The sequence below is a fragment of the Eurosta solidaginis genome, chromosome 1 (genome assembly GCF_040869045.1).
Source record: "Eurosta solidaginis isolate ZX-2024a chromosome 1, ASM4086904v1, whole genome shotgun sequence".
NCBI lineage: Eukaryota > Metazoa > Arthropoda > Insecta > Diptera > Tephritidae > Eurosta > Eurosta solidaginis.
In genome coordinates this window covers 144,715,440-144,741,730 of record NC_090319.1, presented here as the reverse complement: position 1 = coordinate 144,741,730, position 26,291 = coordinate 144,715,440, and the positions used below count along the sequence as shown (strand labels likewise).

The 26,291-nt window shown below is 42.1% G+C and overlaps 1 protein-coding gene across 5 annotated transcripts in view; it reads right to left on the bottom strand.

The window, feature by feature from the left end:
- Positions 1 to 26,291, bottom strand: part of LOC137236858 (axin-like) — a 1,106,688-nt gene that overhangs the window by 579,136 nt on the left and 501,261 nt on the right. The gene's annotated exons all lie outside the window — the stretch shown is intronic.

Here is a 26,291-nt window from a genome sequence, read left to right as displayed (position 1 = left end):
ATTAGGGGATCATTTGAGGACCTTTCCGGCATCCTATCTGGATGGTTTTCGGTATCCGTCCGGGATCCCGTCGGGGTCATTTCGCGACTTTTTCTCGAATAATACGGGATAATTTAAGAACCATTTCGGCATCATTTCTGGATGATTTTCGTATTCCGTCAGGGATCCCGTCAGGGTCATTTCGGGACTATTAGGGGATCATTTGAGGACCTTTCCGGCATCCTATCTGGATGGTTTTCGGTATCCGTCCGGGATCCCGTCGGGGTCATTTCGCGACTTTTTCGGGATCATTTGGAGTCCTTTCCGGCATCATTTCTGGATGGTTTTCGAGATTCGTCCGGGACCCGTCGGGGTCATTTTAGGACTTTTTCCGGATCATTTGGGGTACCTTCCGGCAGCATTTCTAGATGGTTTTCGGGATCCCGTCGGGGTCATTTCGGGACTTTTTCGGGATCATTTGGGGTATTTTCGGCATCATTTCTACATGGTTTTCGGGATGCGTCCGGGATCCCGTCGGGGTCACTTCGGGACTTTTTCTCGACTAATTCGGGATCATTTGGAGACCCTTTCGGCATCATTTCTGGATGGTTTTCGGGATCCGTTCGGGATTCCAGCAGCGTAATTTCGGGACTATTAGGGTATCATTTGGGGACCTTTCCGGCATCGTTTCTGGACAGTTTTCGCGATCAGTTCGGGATCCGTAGGGGTCATTTCGGGGCTTTTTCTCGACTGATACGGGCTCAAATGGGGACCCTTTCGGCATCATTTCTGGATAGTCTGCTGGATCCGTCCGGGATCCCGTCAGGGTCATTTCGGGACTATTAGGGGATCATTTGAGGACTTTTGCGGCATCATTTCTGGATCCCGTCGGGGTCACTTCGGGGCTTTTTCTCGACTGATACGGGCTCAAATGGGGACCCTTTCGGCATCATTTCTGGATAGTCTGCTGGATCCGTCCGGGATCCCGTCAGGGTCATTTCGGGACTATTAGGGGATCATTTGAGGACTTTTCCGGCATCATTTCTGGATAGTTTTCGGGATCCGTCCGGGATCCCGTTGGGATTATTTCGGGACTTTTTCGGGGCTATTTCGGGATCATTTGGGGTATTTTCCGACATCATTTCAGTATGGTTTTCGGGATCCATCCGGGATCCCGTCGGGGCCATTTCGGGATCGTTTGGTGTCCCTTCCGGCATAATTTCTGGATGGTATTCGGGATCCGTCAGGAATCCCGTCGGGGCCACTCCTGTACTTTTTCTGGACTAATACGGGATGATTTGGCGAGCCTTTCGGTATCATTTCTGGATGGTTTTCGGGATCTGTACGGGAACCCATAAGGGTAATTTCGGGACTTTTTCGGGACTATTTCTGAATCATTTTGGGACCCCTCCTGGTTAATTTCTGGATGATTTTCGGGATATGTCCTGAAATTTTAGTAGCATCTTGGGACCCTTCCGGGATCATTTTAAGTCTCTTCGCAACCGGTAGTTCAGCACACATGCCTTTTTAAATTATGAGCTTTTATGGCCGTGGATTTGCTGCTAATTATTCGTAATTAAAATTGGGTATGTTTTATCGTCAATCTAACACAGCTTTTTCGTTCTATAATCGTGTAAGGAACTGTTATAACTATAATTACACTTTTTGTAATATTTTAACCAACTAAATACCCGAAAAAGCAACACTATTTTCATCTAAAAAATTCTCTTTGGTTCTTGGTCTTTGGTCAATCACGCAAGAACGGCTGGACCGATTTGGATGAAATTTTGCACACATATAGCCAATAGTCTAGGAGGATCTACTAGCTATATATTTTACAAAGGGAGGAGGTCCCCGCCCCCTAGGAACAGTTATAATTTAATTATTATATTTTTTAGTCTTTGCGACTGAATCACGCCAGAACGGCTACACGGATTTTGATGAAATTTGGGACACAGACAGTAGTATACTAGCGAAATTTTTTTCGAACATGGCAAGAGGGGTGGGGGTCCCACGACCCCTTCGAGCAATTACTTTTTAATAATTTTTACACATTATAACTTTACGTATACTGGCCTTCACCAATATCACAGACTCAAGGGGTCAAATAAGTCGAGGGCTTACAAAGTGAGCAGTGACACCCTCCGCCTCCCCCCTTTATCTCCCCCTCTGGTGTAAAATCTATAAATTGTTATAACTCAATATAAATTTTCTCCTAAATCAATAGTTTTTGGTATCTGGCACATACAGATCGAGATCTAGACAATTTTGGAAAAAAGAGCAGCGGTCCTTCTCCTCCCGCCATCCGCCCTCCTTCAATTGTTTTTATTAGCACGCTTTTATTAGCTTTACCTGTATGTTTCTTTGTAACTCTTCATTCGCTCCAACGCGCCTGCTGCCTTATTAAAATGGTTCTACAATTAGCTTCGTCTTATTTGTAATACCGTTGGGGTCATATCGAGACCCTTCCGGGATCATTTTTGGATGGTTTTCGGGATCCGTCCGGGATCCCGCCGGGGTCATTTCGGGACTTTTTCGGTACTATTTCGGGATAATTTTGGGACCCTTCCGGGATCATTTCTGTATAGTTTTCGGGATCCGTCCGGGATCCCGCCGGGTTATTTTGGGATATTTTCAGGACTATTCCGGGATCATTTCGGGACTTTTTCGCGAACATTTAGGGACCTTTCCGGCAACATTTCTGGATGGGTTTCGGGATCCGTTCGGCATCCAGTCGGGGTATTTTCGGGATCATTTGCGTACCTTTGAGAGATAAATTCTTTGATGGTTGCCGGGATCATTACGGGACCTTTTCGGGGTCATTTAGGTCCCTTCCGCCATTATTTCTGGATGGTTTTCGGGATCCGTCCGGGATCACGTCGGGGTCATTTCGCGACTTTTTCAGGATCATTTGGGGTCCCTTCCGGCATCATTTCTGGATGGTTTTCGGGATCCGTTCGGGACTATTAGGGGATCATTTGAAGACCTTTCCGGCATCATTTCTGCATAGCTTCCGCGATTCGTCGGGGATCATTTCGGGACTATTAGGAGATCATTTGAGGACCTCTCCGGCATCATTTCTGCATAGTTTCCTGGATCCGTCGGGGCTCTCGACGGGGTAATTTCGGGACTATTTCCGGATCATTTGGGGTACCTACCGGGATCACATCTGGATGGTTTTTGGTATCCGTCCGGGATCCCGTCGCGATCATTTCGGGACTTTTTCGGGATCATTTGGGGTACCTACCGCATTCATTTCTGGATGGTTTTCGGTATCCGTCCGGGATCCCGTGGGGTCATTTCGGGACCTTTTCGGGATCATTTGGGGTACCGACCGGCATCATTTCTGGATGGTTTTCGGTATCCGTTCGGGATCCCTTCGGGGTCATTTCGGAACTTTTTCGCGATTTTTTGGGGTCCCTTTCGGCATCATTTATGGATGGTTTTCGGGATACCGTCGGGGTAATTTCAGGGCATCATTTCTGGATGGTTTTAGGGATCCGTCCGGGATCCCGACGGGGTTATTTTGGGACTATTTCGGGATCATTTTGGGGTACCTACCGGCATCATTTCTAAATAGTTTTCGGTATCCGTCCAGGATCCCGTCGGGGACTTTTTAGGGATTTTTTGGGGTCTCTTCCGGCATCATTTCTGGATGGCTTTCGGGATTCGTCCGGGATCCCGTCGCTGTCATTTCGGGACTTTTTTTCGACTAATACGGGATCATTTGGGGACCCTTACGGCATCATTTCTGGATTGTTTTAGGGATTCGTCCGGGATTCCGTCGGGGTCATTTCGGGACTTTTTCTCGACTAATACGGGATAATTTGGGGACCCTTTCGGCATCATTTCTGAATGGTTTTCGGGATCCGTCCGGTATTCCGTCAGGGTGATTTCGAGACTATTAGGGGATCATTTGAAGACCTTTCCGGCATCATTTCTAAATAGTTTTCGGTATCCGTCCAGGATCCCGTAGGGGTCATTTCGGGACTTTTTCGGGATTTTTTGGGGTCTCTTCTGGTCTCATTTCTGGATGGCTTTCGGGATTCGTCCGGCATCCCGTCGCTGTCATTTCGGGCCTTTTTTCGACTAATACGGGATCATTAGGGGGCCCTTTCGGCATCATTTCTGGATTGTTTTAGGGATTCGTCCGGGACCCGTCGGGGTCATTTTAGGACTTTTTCCGGATCATTTGGGGTACCTTCCGGCATCATTTCTGGATGGTTTTCGGTATCCGTCCGGGATCCCGTTGGGGTAATTTCGGGATTATTTCGGGATAATTTGGTGCACCTTCCGGCATCATTTATACATGGTCTTCGGGATCCGTCCGTTATCCCGTCGTGGTAATTTCTGGACTTTTTCTCGAATAATACGGGACAATTTAGGAATCATTTCTGGATGATTTTCGTAATCCGTCAGGGATCCCGTCAGGGTCATTTCGCGACTATTAGGGGATCATTTGAGGACCTTTCCGGCATCCTATCTGGATGGTTTTCGGTATCCGTCCGGGATCCCGTCGGGGTCATTTTGCGACTTTTTCGGGATCATTTGGGGTCCCTTCGGCATCATTTCTGGATGGTTTTCGAGATTCGTCCGGGACCCGTTGGGGTCATTTTGGGACTATTTTGGAATCAGTTTGGGGTACCTACCGGCATCATTTCTGGATGGTTTGCGGTATCCGTCCGGGATCCCGTCGGGGTAATTTCGGAACTTTTTCGGGAATTTTTAGGGGTCCCTTCCGGCGTCATTTCGGGGAGGTTTTGGGGATACCGTCGGGGTAATTTCAGGACTTCTTCGAAATCATTTGGGGTCCCTTCCGGCATCATTTCTGGATGGTCTTAGGGATCCATCCGGGATCCCGTTTGGGTAATTTCGGGACTATTTCGGGATCATTTGGTGCACCTTCCCGCATCATTTATACATGGTTTTCGGGATCCGTCCGTTATCCCGTCGGGGTAATTTCGGGACTTTTTCTCGAATAATACGGGATAATTTAAGAACCATTTCGGCATCATTTCTGGATGATCTTCGTATTCCGTCAGGGATCCCGTCAGGGTCATTTCGGGACTATTAGGGGATCATTTGAGGACCATTCCGGCATCCTATCTGGATGGTTTTCGGTATCCGTCCGGGATCCCGTCGGGGTCATTTCGCGACTTTTTCGGGATCATTTGGGGTCCCTTCCGGCATCATTTCTGGATGGTTTTCGAGATTCGTCCGGGACCCGTCGGGGTCATTTTAGGACTTTTTCCGGATCATTTGGGGTACCTTCCGGCAGCATTTCTAGATGGTTTGGGGTATTTTCGGCATCATTTCTACATGGTTTTCGGGATGCGTCCGGGATCCCGTCGGGGTCACTTCGGGACTTTTTCTCGACTAATTCGGGATCATTTGGAGACCCTTTCGGCATCATTTCTGGATGGTTTTCGGGATCCGTTCGGGATCCCAGCAGGGTAATTTCGGGACTATTAGGGGATCATTTGGGGACCTTTCCGGCATCGTTTCTGGACAGTTTTCGCGATCAGTTCGGGATCCCGTAGGGGTCATTTCGGGATCATTTTGGGGTACCTTCCGGCATCATCTCTAGATAGTTTTCTGGATCCCGTCGGGGTCACTTCGGGGCTTTTTCTCGACTGATACGGGCTCAAATGGGGACCCTTTCGGCATCATTTCTGGATAGTCTGCTGGATCCGTCCGGGATCCCGTCAGGGTCATTTCGGGACTATTAGGGGATCATTTGATGGCCTTTCCGGCATCATTTCTGGATAGTTTTCGGGATCCGTCCGGGATCCCGTCGGGATCATTTCGGGACTTTTTCGGGGCTATTTCGGGATCATTTGGGGTATTTTCCGACATAATTTCAGTATGGTTTTCGGGATCCATCCGGGATCCCGTCGGGGCCATTTCTGGATCGTTTGGTGTCCTTTCCGGCATAATTTCTGGATGGTATTCGGGATCCGTCAGGAATCCCGTCGGGGCCACTCCTGTACTTTCTCTGGACTAATACGGGATGATTTGGTGAGCCTTTCGGTATCATTTCTGGATGGTTTTCGGGATCTGTACGGGAACCCATAAGGGTAATTTCGGGACTTTTTCGGGACTATTTCTGAATCATTTTGGGAACTCTCCTGGTTAATTTCTGGATGATTTTCGGGATATGTCCTGGAATTTTAGTATCATCTTGGGACCCTTCCGGGATCATTTTAAGTCTCTTCGGAACCGGTAGTTCAGCACACATGCCTTTTTAAATTATGAGCTTTTATGGCCGTGGATTTGCTGCTAATTATTCGTAATTAAAATTGGGTATGTTTTATCTTCAATCTAACACAGCTTTTTCGTTCTATAATCGTGTAAGGAACTGTTATAACTATAATTACACTTTTTGTAATATTTTAACCAACTAAATACCCGAAAAAGCAATACTATTTTCATCTAAAATATTCTCTTTGGTTTTAGCTAATTGTAGTTTCACTCCTTTGTTCTATTCTTTCACTCCTTTGTTCTATTCTTTCACCCCTTTCATATCAGTTAATTTAATTTAAAAACAAAATGTATTTTTTTAATTCGAAAAAATTGTATTGTACTATTCATGAAAGCGTGCCTTTCAGCTTATCGTCTCATTTAGTTCTTTTTTTCTACTAAATTACAAAAATAAAATACATTAGACAAAAATAATTTTTAAACAGATAACTTGATAAGCAGGCTAACGTGAATAGCACATATATTTTATTTTCTCCTTGCGGACGGGGCCGCGGGTAAAGGCTAGTATCTATATATCTATATATATTATAAATGGGAAAGTTTGGATGTTTGTCCAGACGTTTGTCTTTGTGACTCAATCACGCAAGAACGGCTGGACCGATTTGGATGAAATTTTGCACACATATAGCCAATAGTCTATGAGGATCTACTAGCTATATATTTTTCAAAAGGGAGGAGGTCTCCGCCCCCTAGGAACAGTTATAATTTAATTATTATATTTTTTAGTCTTTGCGACTGAATCACGCCAGAACGGCTACACGGATTTTGATGAAATTTGGGACACAGACAGTAGTCTACTAGCGAAATTTTTTTCGAACATGGAAAGAGGGGTGGGGTCCCACGACCCCTTCGAGCAATTACTTTTTAATAATTTTTACACATTATAACGTTACGTATACTGGCCTTCACCAATATCACAGACTCAAGGGGTCAAATAAGTCGAGGGCTTACAAAGTGAGCAGTGACACCCTCCGCCTCCACCCCCTTTATCTCCCCTCTGGTGTAAAATCTATAAATTGTTATAACTCAATATAAATTTTCTCCTAAATCAATAGTTTTTGGTATCTGGCACATACAGATCGAGATCTAGACAATTTTGGAAAAAAGAGCAGCGGTCCTTCTCCTCCCGCCATCCGCCCTCGTTCAATTGTTTTTATTAGCACGCTTTTATTAGCTTTACCTGTATATTTCTTTGTAACTCTTCATTCGCTCCAACGCGCCTGCTGCCTTATTAAAATGGTTCTACAATTAGCTTCGCCTTATTTGTAATCCCGTTGGGTTCATATCGAGGCCCTCCCGGGATCATTTTTGGATGGTTTTCGGGATCCGTCCGGGATCCCGCCGGGGTCATTTCGGGACTTTTTCGGTACTATTTCGTGATCATTTTGGGACCCTTCCGGGATCATTTCGTATAGCTTTCGGGATCCGTCCGGGATCCCGTCGGGGTTATTTTGGGATATTTTCGGGACTATTCCGGCATCATTTCTGTATGGTTTTCGGGATCCGTTCGGCATCTCGTCGGGGTATTTTCAGGATCATTTGCGTACCTTTGAGAGATAAATTCTTGATGGTTTCCGGGATCATTACGGGACTTTTTCGGGGTCATTTTGGGTCCCTTCCGCCATCATTTCTGGATGGTTTTCGGGATCCCTCCGGGATCATTTCGGGACTATTAGGGGATCATTTGAGGACCTTTCCGGCATCCTATCTGGATGGTTTTCGGGATTCGTCCGGGACCCGTCGGGGTCAATTTAGGACTTTTTCCGGATAATTTTGGGTACCTTCCGGCATCATTTCTAGATGGTTTACGGGATCCCGTCGGGGTCATTTTGGGTCTTTTTCGGGATCATTTGGGGTATTTTTCGGCATCATTTCTACATGGTTTTCGGGATGCGTCCGGGATCCCAGCAGGGTAATTTCGGGACTATTAGGGGATCATTTGGGGACCTTTCCGGCATCATTTCTTGATAGTTTTCGCGATCCGTTCGGTATTCCGTAGGGGTCATTTCGGGATCATTTTGGGGTACCTTCCGGCATCATCTCTAGATAGTTTTCGGGATCCCGTCGGAGTCACCGGCACTTTTTCTCAACTGATACGGGCTCATATGGGGACCCTTTCGGCATCATTTCTGGATAGTCTGCGGGATCCGTCCGGGATCTGCGTTGCGGGACTTTTTCGGGACTATTTCTGAATCATTTTGGGACCCCTCCTGGTTAATTTCTGGATGATTTTCGGGATCTGTCCTGGAATTTTAGTATTATCTTGGGACCCTTCCGGGATCATTTTTGGTCTCTTCGCAACCGGTAGTTCAGCACACATGCCTTTTTAAATTATGAGCTTTTATGGCCGTTGATTTGCTGCTAATTATTCCTAATTATTCGTAATTAAATATCGGTATGTTTTATCTTCAATCTAACACAGCTTTTTCGTTCTATAATCGTGTAAGGAACTGTTATAACTATAATTACACTTTTTGTAATATTTTAACCAACTAAATACCCGAAAAATCAACACTATTTTCATCTAAAAAATTCTCTTTGGTTTTACCTAATTGTAGTTTCACTCCTTTGTTCTATGAGTAGTAATTCTTTCACCCCTTTCATATCAGTTAATTTAATTTAAAAACAAAATGTATTTTTTCAATTCGAAAAAACTGTATTGTACTATTCATGAAAGCGTGCCTTTCAGCTTATCATCTCATTTAGTTCTTTTTTTTACTAAATTACAAAAATAAAATACATTAGACAAAAATAATTTATAAACAGATAACTTGATAAGCAGGCTAACGTGAATAGCACATATATTTTATTTTCTCCTTGCGGACGGGGCCGCGGGTAAAGGCTAGTATTTATATACATAATTTAAATTAAATTAATATTCTCGCCTTTAAAAAATCGCTCAAAATTCTTCTTCTTAAATTGAATTCGTCGTCTGATTTAATTTTCTTGATTGATATGTACGACCGTAATTTCGTTTGAATGAGCGCTCGTCTTCATTTTTAATTTTTAGTGAGAGTCTTAATAAAAAAAAAAAGGTATATGATGAAGAAATTATGCAATGGCTTTAAAATGGATTGAAGAAATTACACCTTATACAATTTATTGAAGAAATTATGCAATGGCTTTAGAAGGGATTGCGTCTCTGAGAGATTGATCGATGCTTGATTCACTATTTTGAATCATTTGCATTTGACAAATGTGGATATAAATAAGATGATCTATATGATGTGTCAGATTGCTCGTGAGTGTGATGTTGTTGTACACCTTTATTATATTCACTGGTTTTTACTGCTGATGTTGTACTTAAATTTTTAATCTGAGAGTTTGATTTAGCGCGCAGCACTTAATAATCGTCGTTGAACGCGCGTTCGATGTTAGCGTCTGATTGTATGAAAAGCTATTCACAGTTGGTTTTTTTTTTTTTTGTTTTTCATTTTTTTTTTTTTTTTTCTTTGTCTTGTATTGCTTTTAATACAGTTCTTAAACGGTTTTATTTAGGTTGACTTGACAGGCTGCACGGCTGCACGGCCGGCCGTTGTGAAGGAATTTTGTAATTGAAATTTAAGTAACTTCCCGATAAGCTACAAGCTTGAAACTTGGAATATAGTTCAGGACCCGATGACAATGCAATAATAAGTAAAAAATCGCCGCTATGTGGCGCACACAAATCGTATTTGTGGCCCGATTTGGCTCTTATTTGGAACACATAATACATACAAGAATAAAAAGCAAACTATGAAAAAAATTGTCGCTAGGTGGCGCAAGGATCGAGATATTCACAAAAATCGTATTTGTGGTCCGATTTGGCTGATATTTGGAACACATAATACATACAAGAATAGAAAGCGACCTACCTATGAAAAAAAGTCGCTGCTAGGTGGCGCAAGGATCGAGATATTCACAAAAATCGTATTTGTGGTCCGACCTGGCTCATATTTGGAACACATAATGCATACATGAATAGAAAGCGGCCTCTGAAAAAATCACCGCTAGGTGGTGCAAGGATCGAGATATCCAAAAAAATAGTATTTGTGGTCCGATTTGGTCCATATTTGGAACACATAATACATACATGAATAGAAAGCGACGTATGATGTCCCATTTGGCTCATATTTGGAACAAATATCACATACAGTCCGGTAGAAGTGACATCAAAATATTTTTGAGTTAGAGGAGGGACAAGCATACGTGGCGCAGAGTCAAGTAAAGTCTTTGGAAGGATTATGTATTGAGGACTTAGATTGTAACAAATTGTCAGGAAAGAGTCCTTGTAATAATGAGTCACTAAATGAACTAAATAGAATGGGAAATAATAGGCAATTAAATAAATACTAAAAACTTGAAAATAAAATAATTAAAGAACCCGCGATCTTACAAATCAGTAGGCCTATATAACAACAAAAATTGTTAAAATAATTAAAAAAAAAATTTAAGTTAAATGGTTTTATTGAAAACAATAATTACATTATGTAGTAATAATACTAAAAGATAGTAAATAATTAGGTAGGTCCTAGGTACTAGTCATCACACTCCTAATCAAACTAGGGCGTTGATCAGATAATTAAATAGAAGCGTTGGACGCGTAAAATTTCTATTGATACTCATATATAAGACCAACTAAACCTTAATCAGGTTATGCTACGCCTCACATTTTTTGAAATTTCACGCGCCCAACGCTTTTATTTAATTATCTGATCAACGCCCTAGTTTGATGAGGAGTGTGATGACTAGTACCAAGGACCTACCTAATTATTTTCTATCTTTTAGATTATTACTACTTAATGTAAGTATTGCTTTCAATAAAACCGTTTAACTTAAACATTTTTTTTTTATTATTTTATTTACTTTTGTTGATGACTTTTATTGCAATGGGAAGATGGTTTCAATTGAGCTCAATGAATGTGGCATAAATGAAAATACATATCCAGAATAATTTTGACCAATAAGCTTGAACGCCGTCATGAAAAACTAATACTGCTGCTCCTTGTCTCTATTAAACTGTATTATCTGCTGACTCTTTTAATCAAATTTATGTATGTATATAAAAATCAAATTCTGTTTGTATGTTCGCTATGTAAACGTATTTCTCACACTTCAATCATCACCAAATTTTGGTTATAGGTTCCTTCGATCAACGGAAATGTTTTAGGCTAAAAATAATTTCGATATATAAAAGGGGTGTGGCACCTCCCATACAAATGGAATCTTTGGTACTACATAACTTTGAAGGTATACATGCCAGAACATTGAAATTCAGTAAGGAGTTATATGAGGTCAATCCCTAACATCACCAAGAAAATGGGAATTGGGAAAAACGGGGCGTGGCACCTCCCATACAAATGGAATATATCATACACTATATCTCTGGATGTAGTAATGATAGGATAATGAAAATTGGTAAGGAGATATATGACGTTAAGTCCTAAAACCTCCAGTAAAATGTGGAATTGGGAAAAAAGGGGCGTGGCACCTTCCTTACAAATGGGATTTTTCAGAACTATGGCTGCCGTACAAACATAAGTTATTTTAACACCTAAAGTTTGACTGCATTTTTGAGTTTGGCTGTTATGCCTTTTTGAAGTTTAGTAATCTGCCGCCGTAAAAAAAATTTGTTAGTTTCAGTCTATCTACATCTATATATATAAAAATTAAATTCTGTGTGTGTGCGTGTGTGTGTGTGTTTGCTATAGAAACGTATTTCCCACACTTCAATCATCACCAAATTTTGGCTATATGTTCCTTCGATCAACACGAAGGTTTTAGGCTAAAACTAATTTCGATATATTAAAGGGGCGTGGTACCTCCCATACAAATGGAATCTTTGGTACTGCTTAACTCTGAAGGTATACATGCCAGAACATTATATTATTATATGAGGTCAATCCCTAATACCACCAAGAAAATGGGGAATTGGAAAAAAGGGGCGTTGCACCTCCCATACAAATGGAGTATATCATACTGCATATCTCTGGATTTCAACCTTAAAACTTCGTTAAAGTTGGTTAGTGATTTCCATTCGGGATTTCAAATATGCCATTTAAATGCTAGGAGCTTAAATCAATGTAAACTTGATTATCTTAGCTACATCTTTGAGGGTACATGTGTTGATGTGGTGTGTGTGACTGAGACTTGGTTTAGAGGTGATAACTGCGACAATTTTTACAATTTATGTGACTTTTCTGTTATGAGAAACGATAGACAGATTGACAAGCGTGGTGGGGGGATAGCGATATATCACAAGAAGGGTCTGAAACTTAAAATAGTACACAAATCAACCCATTTGGACGAGGTTGAGTTTTTCACTAATATTCAGCGCTGCCTTGTGATATGTGTGTATAACCCAAGCATGTTATGTGATTTAAGCAACTTATTTCAGCAGATCAATAGATTTAGCGTAATGTATGAACATAATACTATGTGGTGATCTAAATATAGACTTGCTCTTAAAAAACGAGCGCGCTAAGAATCTTTCGGATGATTTGGCGAGTGTTGGTTTGAAGGTGATAAATAATTTGCCTACTCGTTTTGGCCCCAAATGTAAGCCTAGTTTGCCTGACTTATTTTGTGTATCAGATGTGTCGTCCATACTGCATTTTGAGCAACTCTCTTTATGCAGTGTGAGCGACCATGACCTGTTATTTTTAAATTACAATATAGAGTTGAATTCTCACGTATACAGATCACCAGATTTCATACACTTTCGTGATTTTAGCAAAATTACTATTAATGAGGTAGCTACTGAAGCGTCCGTCCTACCATGGAATGACTGTTGGTTTTTAGCTGACTTAAACGAAAAAGTTTGTTATTTCTCCATGTTGGTTAGTTACCTCTATTATAAATACGTCCCTTTAAAGAAAATAAAAATAAGTAAAAATAAGCAGCCATGGTTCACTATGGGGGTACGTAAAGCTATAAATGCGAGGCACAAGTGTTACTCTGCTTGGAAAAAAAGACAGAACTGAGGAAAATTGGACAATGTTCAAAATAATGCGTAACAGAGCTACTGAAGCAAACGCGCAGAGCTAAGAAATCTTACTTCCAGAGCAAACTCAATGTCAAGCTTCCTTCAAACCTGCTGTGGAACAATCTAAGAAGTCTTGGGGTAAAATCGGAAATGAAGTCAGAGTGTATGGTTGATCCTGACGATATGAACGAATATTTTTCAATAAAGATGCCTGTTGATAGCGCTCGATTTGAACAGAATTGTGAACTTGTTTTTCATAGCGATATTAAATTTAGTTTTAAAAATGTTAGAGAATCTGAAGTTATACCGTGTATACTTTCAGTTAAATCAAATGCGGTAGGTGAGGACAGTATCAGTTTAAAGTTTATAAAGTTAGTTCGGCCCTATATTATTGGCCCATTTACTCACATATTAAATTTTTCATTGACAACTTCAAGGTTCCCTGACATTTCGAAAGTAGCTAATATAACACCTGTTGCTAAAAAATATAATGCAACTCAAGCATGTGATTTTCGACCAATCAGCATTTTACCGGCATTATCGAAGGTTTTCGAAAGATTAATTTTAAATCAAATGAGAGGGTATCTATCAGAGAGTGGACTCCTATCTGAGTATCAGTCCGCTTATCTAAAGGGACATAGCTGTTCAACAGCCGTGTTTAAAGTGATGGAAGATATTAGACCATTCTTTGACCAAAGAGATGTTACTATTATTACATTATTAGACTTTTCTAAGGCTTTTGATACTATTTGTCATAAGATTCTTTTGCAAAAACTTTACGCGTACTTTGGATTTAACGACGATGCAGTTGGATTGATTGCAAGCTATCTTACGAACAGATGGCAAAAGGTTGTACTAAAAACTAGCTGCTCTGATTTGGTGCCAATTACAGCTGGGGTACCCCAAGGATCTATTCTTGGTCCCATTTTATTTAGTCTAACATCAACGACATTGTTAAGTGCTGTAAAAATGTTTCTATTCATCTTTACGCTGATGATGCACAAATTATCTATCCGCACCTCTGGGGCTTAGAGAGGATTTGGTGTTCAGAATAAACAAAGATCTGGAATCAATTTATTTATGGTCGAAGCATAATAGGCTTAACCTTAATACGTCCAAGACACAAGCTATTGCCCTATCTCATTGTTCATATAGCATGGATGATGTTTCTCCTCTTAGACTGAATGGTACAATTATCAAATATGAGAATTCTGTTAAAACCCTAGGCTTTAGGTTGAATACCTCCCTCTCATGCGTCGATCATATAAATGCAACAATTTCTAAGTCGTATTCTGTATTAAGACAGCTTTGGAGAACCGCAGCTTATATCCCTCTGGATATTAAGCTAAAACTTGTTAAGACTCTATTAGTGCCCATAATCTCATATCAAGAACTAGTATATGGGTGCCTTGATAAGGGTTCCATGAATAAATTACAATTACTAATAAACAATGCAGCTAGATATGTACACCTAAAAAGAAAATATGACCATATATCCGAACTATCCGTACAAATTCTTGGTTGTAGTTTATCAAAATTTTTTGAATGCCGTTTATTGTTATTTATACATAAGCTAATCCATACCCGTTGTCCGAGTTATCTCTTCTCAAAATTAACTTTTGCACACTCAACTAGAACATGCAATCTTATAGTACCACAATTTAAATATTCGGCTACCTCAAGAATGTTTTTCGTTAGAGCCATTCAGTTGTGGAACTCACTGCCTAACAAATTAAAAATGGTAGCAAATCCACGGCAATTCAAACTGGCTATTCAATCCCAATCTTAAATTTAACAAGGTGTTCCACAATTGTGATTATCAGATACTATCGAATGCTACTTTTATACTATTATTATTCAAAATTCAAATTATGATATCACTGAAGTTCTGCATGTACACCTAAAAAGATTGAATACACCTTTTCTTTCTTTCCTTCTTTCTCTATGCTCTCCCTTATTCATTTTATGTTTATTTGCCTATTGATCTATGTATCTTGAAATTTATCGTAAAGTTCAAATAACTTGTAGATTTAAGTCATTTATCCCTAATCCTTAATCTTAAGAAAGTATTGTATCAAATTAAATGTGGCACGTTAAAAGATTCTGTCTTACTTGTGTCTTAATAATAATAATAATAATAATATAGTAATGGTAGGATAAGGAAAATTGGTAAGGAGCTATATGACGTTAAGTCCTAACACCTCCAGTAAAATGTGGAATTGGGAAAATAGGGGCGTGACACCTTCCCTACAAATGGGATTTTTCAGAACTATGGCTGCCGTACAAACTTAGGTTATTTATTAGTATGCCGAATGTAATCGAAGCAACAACCATCAGCGGTAACAGCAAAGGTGAAGATGTGCTCATACCACGGATCCCAATGATTCCTTACAGCTTCCTGTACGATTTGCTTTTGCAATTACAATCAACAAAGCACAAGGACAATCGCTTACTGTTGCATGATTAAACTTAGCCATGCCCATGGCCAGCTATATGTTGCTTGCTCTAGAGTTGGAACGGCAAAAAAATTTTTTTATCTTTGCACCGAACGAAAAAACCAAAAACATTGTGTACCCACATGCATTACAATAAGATACAATAATAAAATAAAAAAAAAAAAAAATACAATATACTAAATTATCAACAAACAAAACAGACAAAATAATGCAACATTCATTCGGTCTCGGGCGTTACAACGTAAGCCGGGTATAGCTTGTAATTAAATAAATAGCGCAGACGTCATACACATCACGAAAAAATGAAGACGCTAATTGCAGTTTAATAATAAATGAAGTCTTCTTGTAAAAACACAGTTTTTAAATAACAGCCAACAGTAAAAGTTGATCGATGCTATTCCACTAGAACCGGCTGCCTTGGGAAGCGAACGAAATCCTTCACCAGCGGAAGGTCTACCAGGAGAGAAACGAACTTCTTTAAAGATCGTAGCATCGACCACTTTTAGTGGCACAGTGAACAATACCTTTAATCTACCTCGACCCAATGAACTTAGTAAAATAAACAAATGTCATTATTAAGGGTATCTTTTTATTTTCCCTAAGAGTGTAAGGATTTCCTCAACATTATCGGTGCTTGGTGGAGTTCCATCATATATTGAAGATTAGTTTCACCTTTCATTTACTTGCTTTCGATTCGCTAACAAGGCTCGCCGATTTCCAATTATCAACGATGACAAATCGCTATCAGTTGCAGAAATACAAGATTCTTTAAAATTTTGGATAAAACTCGTCCAGCAGATTGCTTTCAAGGAAGAAATAAAGCTTCTAGCAAAAACCAAAACCACGGCTGCAAATACAAGATTCTTTACAAAGACTTCTAGTTCTATTCGTAACCTCAATCCATTTGTGGGCTCTAACGGCTTTCTTCGACGCCTCGATAATTCCACACTGCCATATGATGCAAAACATATATTTCACCACGAAACTCCAATTTAGCAAAACTCATCATTCGAGAGACCCATGTTCGCACGCTCCATGGAGACACAAGTTCCACGCTCGCCTTAATCAGACAGCGATTCTGGATCCTGGGCGGTAGTGCAGCGGTACGAGAATCAATTCTTGTTCTTCTGCTGAACGCCAGCAACAACTTATGGGACAACTCCCGTCGTCAAGAGTTAATGGCGCTCGCTTGTTCCAGCATACCGGGGTGGACTATGCCGGTCCATTCACTTTAAAGGAACGTGGCGGTCGCACTCGTACTACATATAAAGCATATGTTGCTCTCTTCATTTGTTCGGCGACCTCATACATACATCGTGAGCTAGTGAGTAACTATACAGCTGAAGGTTTCATTGCAACCTACAAACGGTTTTCCGGAATCTACGGTGTCCCGAAATGTCCCGCCTATCTCATTTATTATCGAAGGATGGAATCCAACGACGCTTTAATCCACCATCTGCTTCAAACTTCGGCGGTCACTGGGTAGCTTAAGTAAAATCAATGAAACGTCATGAAGAGCTATTTATTTTCATTTGAAGAGTTTAAAACAGCCTTACGACAAATTCAGGCTGTACTCAACTATCGACCACTGTGCAGACTTACGGATGATCCTGTTGATATGAACTTCCTTACACCAGGTCATTTTTTTGATGGTGGACCTATCGCTAGTTTACTCGAGCCGAGTTTAACTCAGGTGCCTCACAGAAAAATTCTGGGAAAAATGGCAAAAGGACTACTTGCAGCAACTACAAGCTCGTTACAAGTGGCAACTGCCCACAGCATCAATTCAAGTTGGCTCAATTGTATTTCTTATCGACGAGAGATACCCCCCATCGAAATGGCCATTAGAAAGTCATAAAACTACATGCCAGACGCGATGGATTAACGAGAGTAGTTACCGTAAGAGAACGTGACCCTATAAGACAGCTCGATCCCGGCCACCACCAAATAAGGGATATGAACCAACGCATCAGACTGCTTGTGGATGAACACAAGCGGGTGAAATGGGAGGAGCACCTAAGCGGTTGTAACCTCTCTAAAGGTGTAGGTAAACTTTGGTCCACCGTAAAGTCCCTATCGAATCCGTCCAGGCACAATGACCGCCTTTGGCGGTAAAGTGCTGTCGGATGCTAAAAACTGCTTTCCGCCGACAATATATAATGCATTATACGGTCGACAAAGATAGACGGAGGGCCAACAGACACGCACACAAACATAAATTCAGCGCGTCACCAATTACCATCACCGTCAAAGAGGTTGAGGATGCCATCGGTTATGCTAAACCATCTAAAGCAGTGAACCCATGCCGATGCTTAAACGCCTAGGGAAGGAGGGTCTCAAATATTTAGCGCATGTCTTCAACCTGTCTCTTTCCACCTTTGTCATTCCCGAAAAATGGAAAATGGCCAAGGCGGTCCCGCTACTAAAGCCGGGGAAACCAGCTAACATAGGAGTCATATCGTCCGATATCTCTCCTATCGCCAGTAGCCAAGACGCTTGCAGCCATTTTGCTCCCCTACTTCAAAGCAAATTTGCAGTTAGCCTGTCATCAGCATGGCTACAGAAAACTCCATAGCACCACCAGCTACTATCGTTTCCTGCGCCGATGACTGCACAATAATTTGCAAAGGCCCAGGCCCATAGATCGATGAGCTTTGCAACAGAATAAACGGCTACCTCCCTGATCTCTCCAGTTTTTTCGCCTCGCGAAACCTGGCATTATCACCGAATAAATCCTCCGCGACCTTATTTACAACATGGATGTCCCAAATGTCGACCATTTTGAACATCTACGTCGATGGCACTACGCTACCGACTGTCCTACACCCCAAAATCTTGGGTGTGACGTTTGATCAGGATCTACATTTTGGTGAGCATACAGCTGCAATTGTACCGAAAATCCAGAACCGTAATAAAATCCTCAAATTCCTTGCTGGCAGTACTTGGGGAAAAGACAAAGAAACGCTCATTACCACATACAAAGCAATTGGCCAGCCGATTGCATGCTACGCATCCCCTATATGGTCGCCAAGCCTAAAAACTACTCATTGGAAGAAGCTACAAACCTGCCAAAATACTGCTCTCAGAATCGCCACGGGCTGTCTTCTTATATCCCCAGAACACCATCTACTTATGACGCGAGAATACTCCCCATCAGGGAGAGAAATAAGATGCTAACCAAACAGTTCCTGTTGAATACCCAGAAACCTGGGCATCCCAACAGACATCTGATTGATGAGCCTACACCGCCTAGGGGCTTAAGGAGTCATCTCCGTAAGCATTATGAGGAAATACGGCACCTGAGAACTCAGCGGTATGAAGCAAAAAAACGCAAGCAGGTTCTCAGTAAACTCCACAAACAGGCGTCGGACCTTTACGCCAGGAATTGCCCGGTGAATCCAGCCCTCAAAGAACAGTACCCAAAACTTGCGGAAGAGGAACGCATACTCCCCTGGGAAACGCGAGTCACTCTAGCTCAACTTAGTTCTTGATACTGTAACAGGCTAAACTCTTACCTATCCAGAATCAACCCCGACATACAAAATGTATGCCCCGATTGCAATGTGTCCCCACATGACACCAACCATCTCTTTAATTGTAATGTGGAACCAACGACTCTAACACCCCTTTCATTATGGTCCACCCCTGTTGAAATAGCGAGTTTCCTTGGACTCCCGTTAGAGGTTAGGTTAGGTTGAACTGGCCGGTCCATGAGGACCTCACATAGACGGGCTGAGTCCGTAGTGTTACCGGAAGTTTGTTTTAACGACCAAACTGAAAAACCCTATCAAAAACCAGGACATATGTTATAAAATAACTCCGTCCTCTTGGCAAATACCAGAAGCTTCCTAGGACTTAAGCCACTTGCTGCTTCTAGATCTGACAGCTGTATCACTCCTAATAGGTGGAGTCTTAGCCAGGCAAGTGCAGGGCACGAGCACAGAACGCGCTCGATCGTTTCCTCCTCCAACCCGCACTTCCTACATCTGCCATCACTGACCAAGCCTAATTTAAAGGCATGTGACGGCAGAAGGCAGTGTCCAGTCAGAATACCCGTCATGAGTCCACAGTCCTCTCTTTTTAATGATAGAAGCAACTTTGTTAGTTTAAGGTTGTAAGACCTACACATAATCTTCGACACTTTACAGCCTCGCGCTTGAACCCACGCCTTTCCCGCTTGGTCGATCATGTGCACCTCTCGCCTTCGCTTAATCTCGCCCGATCTAATTGCGACGTCTACGGAGTAAGCTTCAAGGGATGCGCCCTTTTTAGCTAGTTCGTCCGCTTTTTCATTCCCATCTATTCCCATATGCCCTAGATGTATGCTTCGCCCTGTACCGATTCTCTCCAGAGACTGCTTACACTCTAACATGCATTTAGATGCTGTGCTATGCGAGATTATTGCCTTAATTGCTGCTTGACTCTCAATATAAAAGTTAACACGGTTACAGCTTAAGCTATTCTCTTCCAGGGTTTCTACTGCTTTGGTTACGGATATATTTCCGCTTGGAAAACGCTACCTTAATCTGGCAGCCTGTATGATCTGCTTATTTCCGGATCAGCACAATATACCGCAGACCCTACTCCTTCCACTACTTTGGAACCATCTGTGTACACATGTATCGCCTCATCCGCCATTTGCGCACCCTTGCGCCAACTGTCCACCTCTATTGTGGCCTTAAGATCTCCCTCGAAGCGCAGATATGGAATAAGGTAGTCTGTTAGTCTTGTGATTGATGACGCTATACTACTATGGCCATCATCGATAGTCTGCATACCCCTTTAAATTTTTTGAGGTATGTTGTTTTTTGTGTGGTTTTCCACCAAACAAGAACTCCATAGTATAGAATAGGGCTAACAATCGCTGTAAAAACCTAATGAGAAAGAGAGGGCGATAAGCCCCACGTACACCCCAGCATTCTTTTACATGCATAAAGTGCCGTTGAGGCCTTCTTGACCATCTCCTCCACGTTGAGCTTCCATGACAGCTTACAGTCCAGGATGATTCCAAGATATTTTGTGCAAGGTTTCTCCTGTAAGGTCACCCTCCCAACTTAGGCCTGGTCCAATTTCGGACCTTGTACCTCTTTGTAAACAAGACCACATCCGTCTTCTCCGCATTGACTTTCAACCCGACATTAGATTCCCAGGTATGAATATCCCGAAGCGCCCGATCTATCAAAGAACTAATCGTTGGAAGGCACTTTCCACTTATGACAATTGCAATGTCATCTGCGTAAGCCGTAAGTTATACGGGTCCCTCATCGAATCGCCTGAGCAGTTGGTTGATGACCAGCGTCCACAGCAGAGTTGATAGCACCCCTCCCTGCGGCGTGCCCCTGTCCACTGATTTCGTAGCCTCGTACAATCCCCATTGTGATGTAATCTTGCTGCAATTTAACATGCAGCCGATCCATCTGATTAAGGCAGGATGTACTTTAATGTAATTAAGACCATCTATAATCGCCCATTTTGCAACATTATTGAAAGCCCCGGCAATGTCCAAGAAGACTCCTAGAGCATACTCCTTATATTCCTCGGATTTCTCTATGCTTATTACCACCCTATGCAATGCGGTGTCTACCGACTTGCCTTTGGTGTACGCATGCTGTGTTGTGGAGCGCAGCTTTTCATACACGTTGGACTTTATGTACACATCTATCAGCCTCTCAAAGGCTTTGAGCAGAAATGATGAAAAGCTAATGGGTCTATAGTCTTTGGGATACACGTGACCGATCTTCCCCGCCTTTGGTAGGAAAGCTACACGAGCAGTTCTCCAAGAGTGCGGTACATGATTCAGCCTTATGACCCATCGAATATTATTTTAAGCTATTCCACGATCGCCATACTTGAAACTTTTAGCATGGCCGGGAATATACCGTCTGGGCCCGGCGATTTAAACTTAGAAAACGTTTTCACTGCCCATTCTTTTTTGGTATCGGTCACCAAGCCCGGCACTACTAGCTCCGTGATCGAAGTGTGAGTGATGTGTGCCGGCTCTTCTAAACCGTCTCCCGATGAGAAATGTGTGTCGAGAAGCACCTCAAGGGATTCCTCGCTATTACGTGACCATTCACCGTTCTCTTTCTTTATTAGTCCCTGGACTATGTTTCCCTTTGCTAGGAGTTTTTTCAACCGTGCTGTTTCGCTGGGGCACTCTATGTCCGTATAGAAACTTTTCCATGAGATTCTCTTTGCCCTGGAAATTCTACGCTTGTAGATCCTCAGTAGATCCCTGTACTCGTCCCGACACGCTTCGCTTTCCGCAGTCTTTGCGAGCTTAAACATTTCTTTTACCTGTCTTCTTAGAAGACTCAGCTCATTGCTCCACCATGGCGGCTTTGCTTTTCCTCTGAATCTTCTTAGAGGGCAAGCTTTGTTATACGCAGTCATAAGCGTCCTTGTTAGGAATTCATTCGACTCCTCCAGTTCCTCTACATTGGCAACCTCTTTGGGTTGTCCCAGTTTTGTTTCTACATGTTTCTGGAATTTAGTCCAGTTCGTTGACTTAGGGTTTTTAAAGGTTCCTCCCTTCTCTACCGCCTTTAGGGGGATGCTGAGGCTGATATACGCATGGTCGGAGAAGGATGGTCTATCAAGAACCATCAAATCATACCTTGATATATCACGCTCGGAGCTCAATGTAATATCCAGAACATTGCTCGATGTTGGACCAATGTATGTAGGGACATTTCCCCGGTTGGCTATCTGCAAATTGGTTTGCAGGATGTAACAAAATAGAATTTCGCCTCTCTCGTCCGTATCTGCTCTTCCCACGCATTGTGGTGCGCAGTTGCATCTGCGCCTATGACCAATCGCCGTTTGCGCCCTTCCTCCTGTACTAGCCTTTTGCACTCCCTCGGTGGAACCTCCGCAGCATGGACCATGTAGCAGGACGCCAGGATAAATGCCTTCTTACATTTTTGCTCAACGGCCACCGCTACGAGATCCTCAGTGGTGTAATTAGGCAGCATATATGAATGCAGCTGTTTCCTTACCATTACTACAGCTCGCACCCGTCCTTCCGTTTGCGCGTAGTAAACGCCAAAGCATTAGGCTAATAAGCTCCCTTTCCACAGATCTCCACCTTTCAGTAGTTATTTGTCCGAAAGGACTGCTACGATCAACCAGCGCCACAGTCAGTGACTGCTTTGCCACATCACTCATCTTCTCGGGAAAACCCGGAGTCTTAGTGTTATCTCCCTTTGGCACCTCCGAAAAAGCCGGAGTATTAGCGTTAACTCCCTTTAGCACCTCCGAGAAAGCCGGAGTCTTAGCGTTATCTCCCTTTGGCTTATCTCCTACTTCCGTAGTTGGAACTTCCCTCTGACTCGCAGCTTTCGAGGTAGTTGCTACCTCGCTATTGGAGCCCATCTGTCTTACAGCTTTGGGCCTACTTGTCTTGTCTATGCGACTGCCCTGCCTCGCGGCCCTAGGACTGGGTCCTTTCTGCCTCTTGAAAGCATGCTTGTCGCCTTCCGCCGAACGCTACCTCTTCATTCTGCCATTCGACGCTTTTTCTTCCTCGTACCGGTTGCAGAGCCGAGGGTTTCTCGCAGCAAACCTTTTGAACTGCCTTCAACTACTTCTACCGCTTCATGGGCCCATTCCAAGCGCTCGATCTCCACTTCTGTTGGGTCGAACACTGCTCCCAAGCGTTGTACAATTCTTAGTGCTGCACGGTACTGTGAGAGAGCTCTTTTACTTCCTCTGCTCCGTACCCTTCTCCACTCTTCTACTCCGTTTTCATTTGTGTACTTCTCCAACACGGAGTTCCGCCACAGCAGCGCCCATTACTGTGGTAAGGCCATAAATACTTCCCGAGGTGCCCCGGTATCGGTAAGGCTCCGTTCGAATACAGCCGAATTTATCCCCTGGCTGCAAATCGTCCAATAGGCACGGTCCGCATAACACCCTGGATTAGGGGGTTGGCAGTTCTTGGTCACCGACATCCCGCCGCCCTCCTATGAGGCGAAACGGCGTAGATGTCAGTCCTAAACAGCTCCGCCTCATAGTCGGGCGCTATGGAGTTCGGCTAAGCCCTCGCACCAACGACAAGGTGCCTACCCTAGTGAGGGATTTGATGACAATTTGTGATCGGTCGCACCTATTGGGTGGGGCGAAGCACTGCTACAAGAAAACCACCAACAATAACCACATGGCAGTCTTGCGATTCTTCTCTTCACAAAAAGAGAATAAAATCAAAGAGTTTTCTAGCAGAAATATATAGCGAACAAGTGTTAATGGCAGCAGATATGGGACTTTGATCAAACAGTAAGAGAAATTCCGCAATATTGTTTAAAAAGATGTGCTTGTTTTCACCGTGAAGAGGCACTGTGTTGAAAAAATTTCGACTTTCGAAAGAACGCAACAAAATTTAATACCAAGCCCAAGCACTTGCGCTGATAATAGATGCATATGATTCAACACATGAGTATAATATGCATAGACAGCATACTGCAGAAATAAATCCCAAATTATATATAGAGATATAATATAGTCATGTATGGTTCCTATTGGTCAACTTTCAGAAGAAGATTGAGAGTCGAAAAATAAAATTGTCAGAAATTATCGCGAATGGTATACAATGAAAAGTTCACGAGCTCAAACCAATGCGGATTTATTGGGCAGGCTCTTAATATCATCCTATCTCTACATTTGTAGTACGTAAGCCATCGAAAACCTAGGGCGGAATTTGCCTCAAGATATAATTGCATTGCTGGCCCAGGAAGTCACGTTGTGATTAATTGCTTTAGAATAAGTATTTAAGTTTTGTTATGTTCAACCTTCAAAACTGTTTATTAGCTTACTGTTAATAAAATGAGGATAAGTGACATATTTATCAATGAAACAATTAGTGATCATCTCCTTCATTGATTAGTTTGATTAGTAACGTAGCAGGGCTGAATTTACACACATACCACAAACTTGCCACCAATGGCCTTTATGTTACTAAAAATTGGTTGTAAACGTATTTATTTGAAAAAAATTTAAATATAACTTACTATTAACATCATATCTATAAATGAGATAAACATTTGAATTTTGGTATCCTATATCAGCCCAAAGCCACACTGTGCTCCGTCCATAGTGCTTCTGTCATGTCGGCCTTTGCCTTGAGAAGGACATGAACCATCGAAGCAAATGTCCGTCATCTTATTGGTGACGCTTAAAACGTAGCAAATTGACGTCATCGTCGTGAGGGACGCTTATAATAAATTATAAATAAGGCTAAACAATCCTGGAGTGGCTTTTGCTCGAAAGGGAGTAGAGTGGACGTGATGTATCACCTGCGCGACCCTATCACAGTGGATAAAAACTGTACCGCGGGGAGCAACACAAACCAGTTGTGACCTGATACAATGTATCACAGATGACGGATGAATTACGGGGGTTGTGGTTTCATGTCGTATTTTGGCGGTTACCTTTGGCTTTTTCCTTTATGCGATGAATTTACTTTCGTGGAAGTTGACAATAAAGTATACTTAACAAAGCTATGCAGTCTCAATAAAGTATTCTCTTAGGAGTAATGCGGTCCTCTTCGTGGGAAGGTTGGTATAGAGTTTACTCTTGGTCCGCCCACAAGGGTAAACTGCCTTTTTACTTTTTCTAACCTAAGCATAAATATTTTAGACTCTTCTGCGGAAGGTCAAAGAAAAGGTTGATCACATCCGAAAATTGTGACCCGTTGTTTAACCGGTTGTAACCTGCTGAGAAAACTGAAGATAAAGCAGATACCTATCGTTTGTGGAAAACATTTGATAATTATAGGAGTGGGTTTGTGCTACCTCTTCTTTTTGAAATGTTTGAAACTGCGTTAGGCTGTGCTGACGTAGGCATGTGATATAGACTAAATGTGGTCAGTACCTGTGATTAATGAAGATGTATCTTTTATAGATGACGTCGAAGTAGTTATTCACAGAGTTACGGACATTTCAATCATGACGTGTTGGCAAGGTTGAATCACAGTTCCTTAATTGTGAAGCGGGTTTATTATTTTTCCTGGTGCTCAGAATAGGTTGTGCATATGTCTTAGAGCCAGAACATGATGCAGCCAATTATTTATGCTTGGAACAGAATAGTAATCGAATTCAAGGTGGAGTTGCCTTGCAACCGGATCTCATTATCATTAAAACAGCGGGAGCTAAGGTAGACTCCATATCATACCAAGCTAAGACCTTGTGATCGAAACACCCGATTAAAAGCTAATTTGGTACCAATTATGCGGATACGAAGTTTTGAGGTTGGCAACATGGAGCCGAAATTTGGGCCATTGGTCATGCAATTAGATCCGTGTTTGACACCATGAGGTTGAGTCTTCCATTGACAGGTACTCACGTTACAGCATAATGAAAAATTCAAGCTACAAGCGCTCAAATGATCTTAAAAATCATAGTCCGTTAATCGTATATAACATTATGTTTAAAATAAAGGACATAAACAGAAAATACAGTGCTAAAAATACGTTTCAACGGTTTATCAAACTTTGCAAAATAATAAAAAAAAAATATGGACAAGGATCGATTTTGGTAGTTTTTGGGACTCGCGAGTCTTTTTATCACCCTAAACTCACCACAAGTAAATTAGGGGGGTTCTTGCAAACTTTTTTCCTCGATCCGGTCTAGTCAACA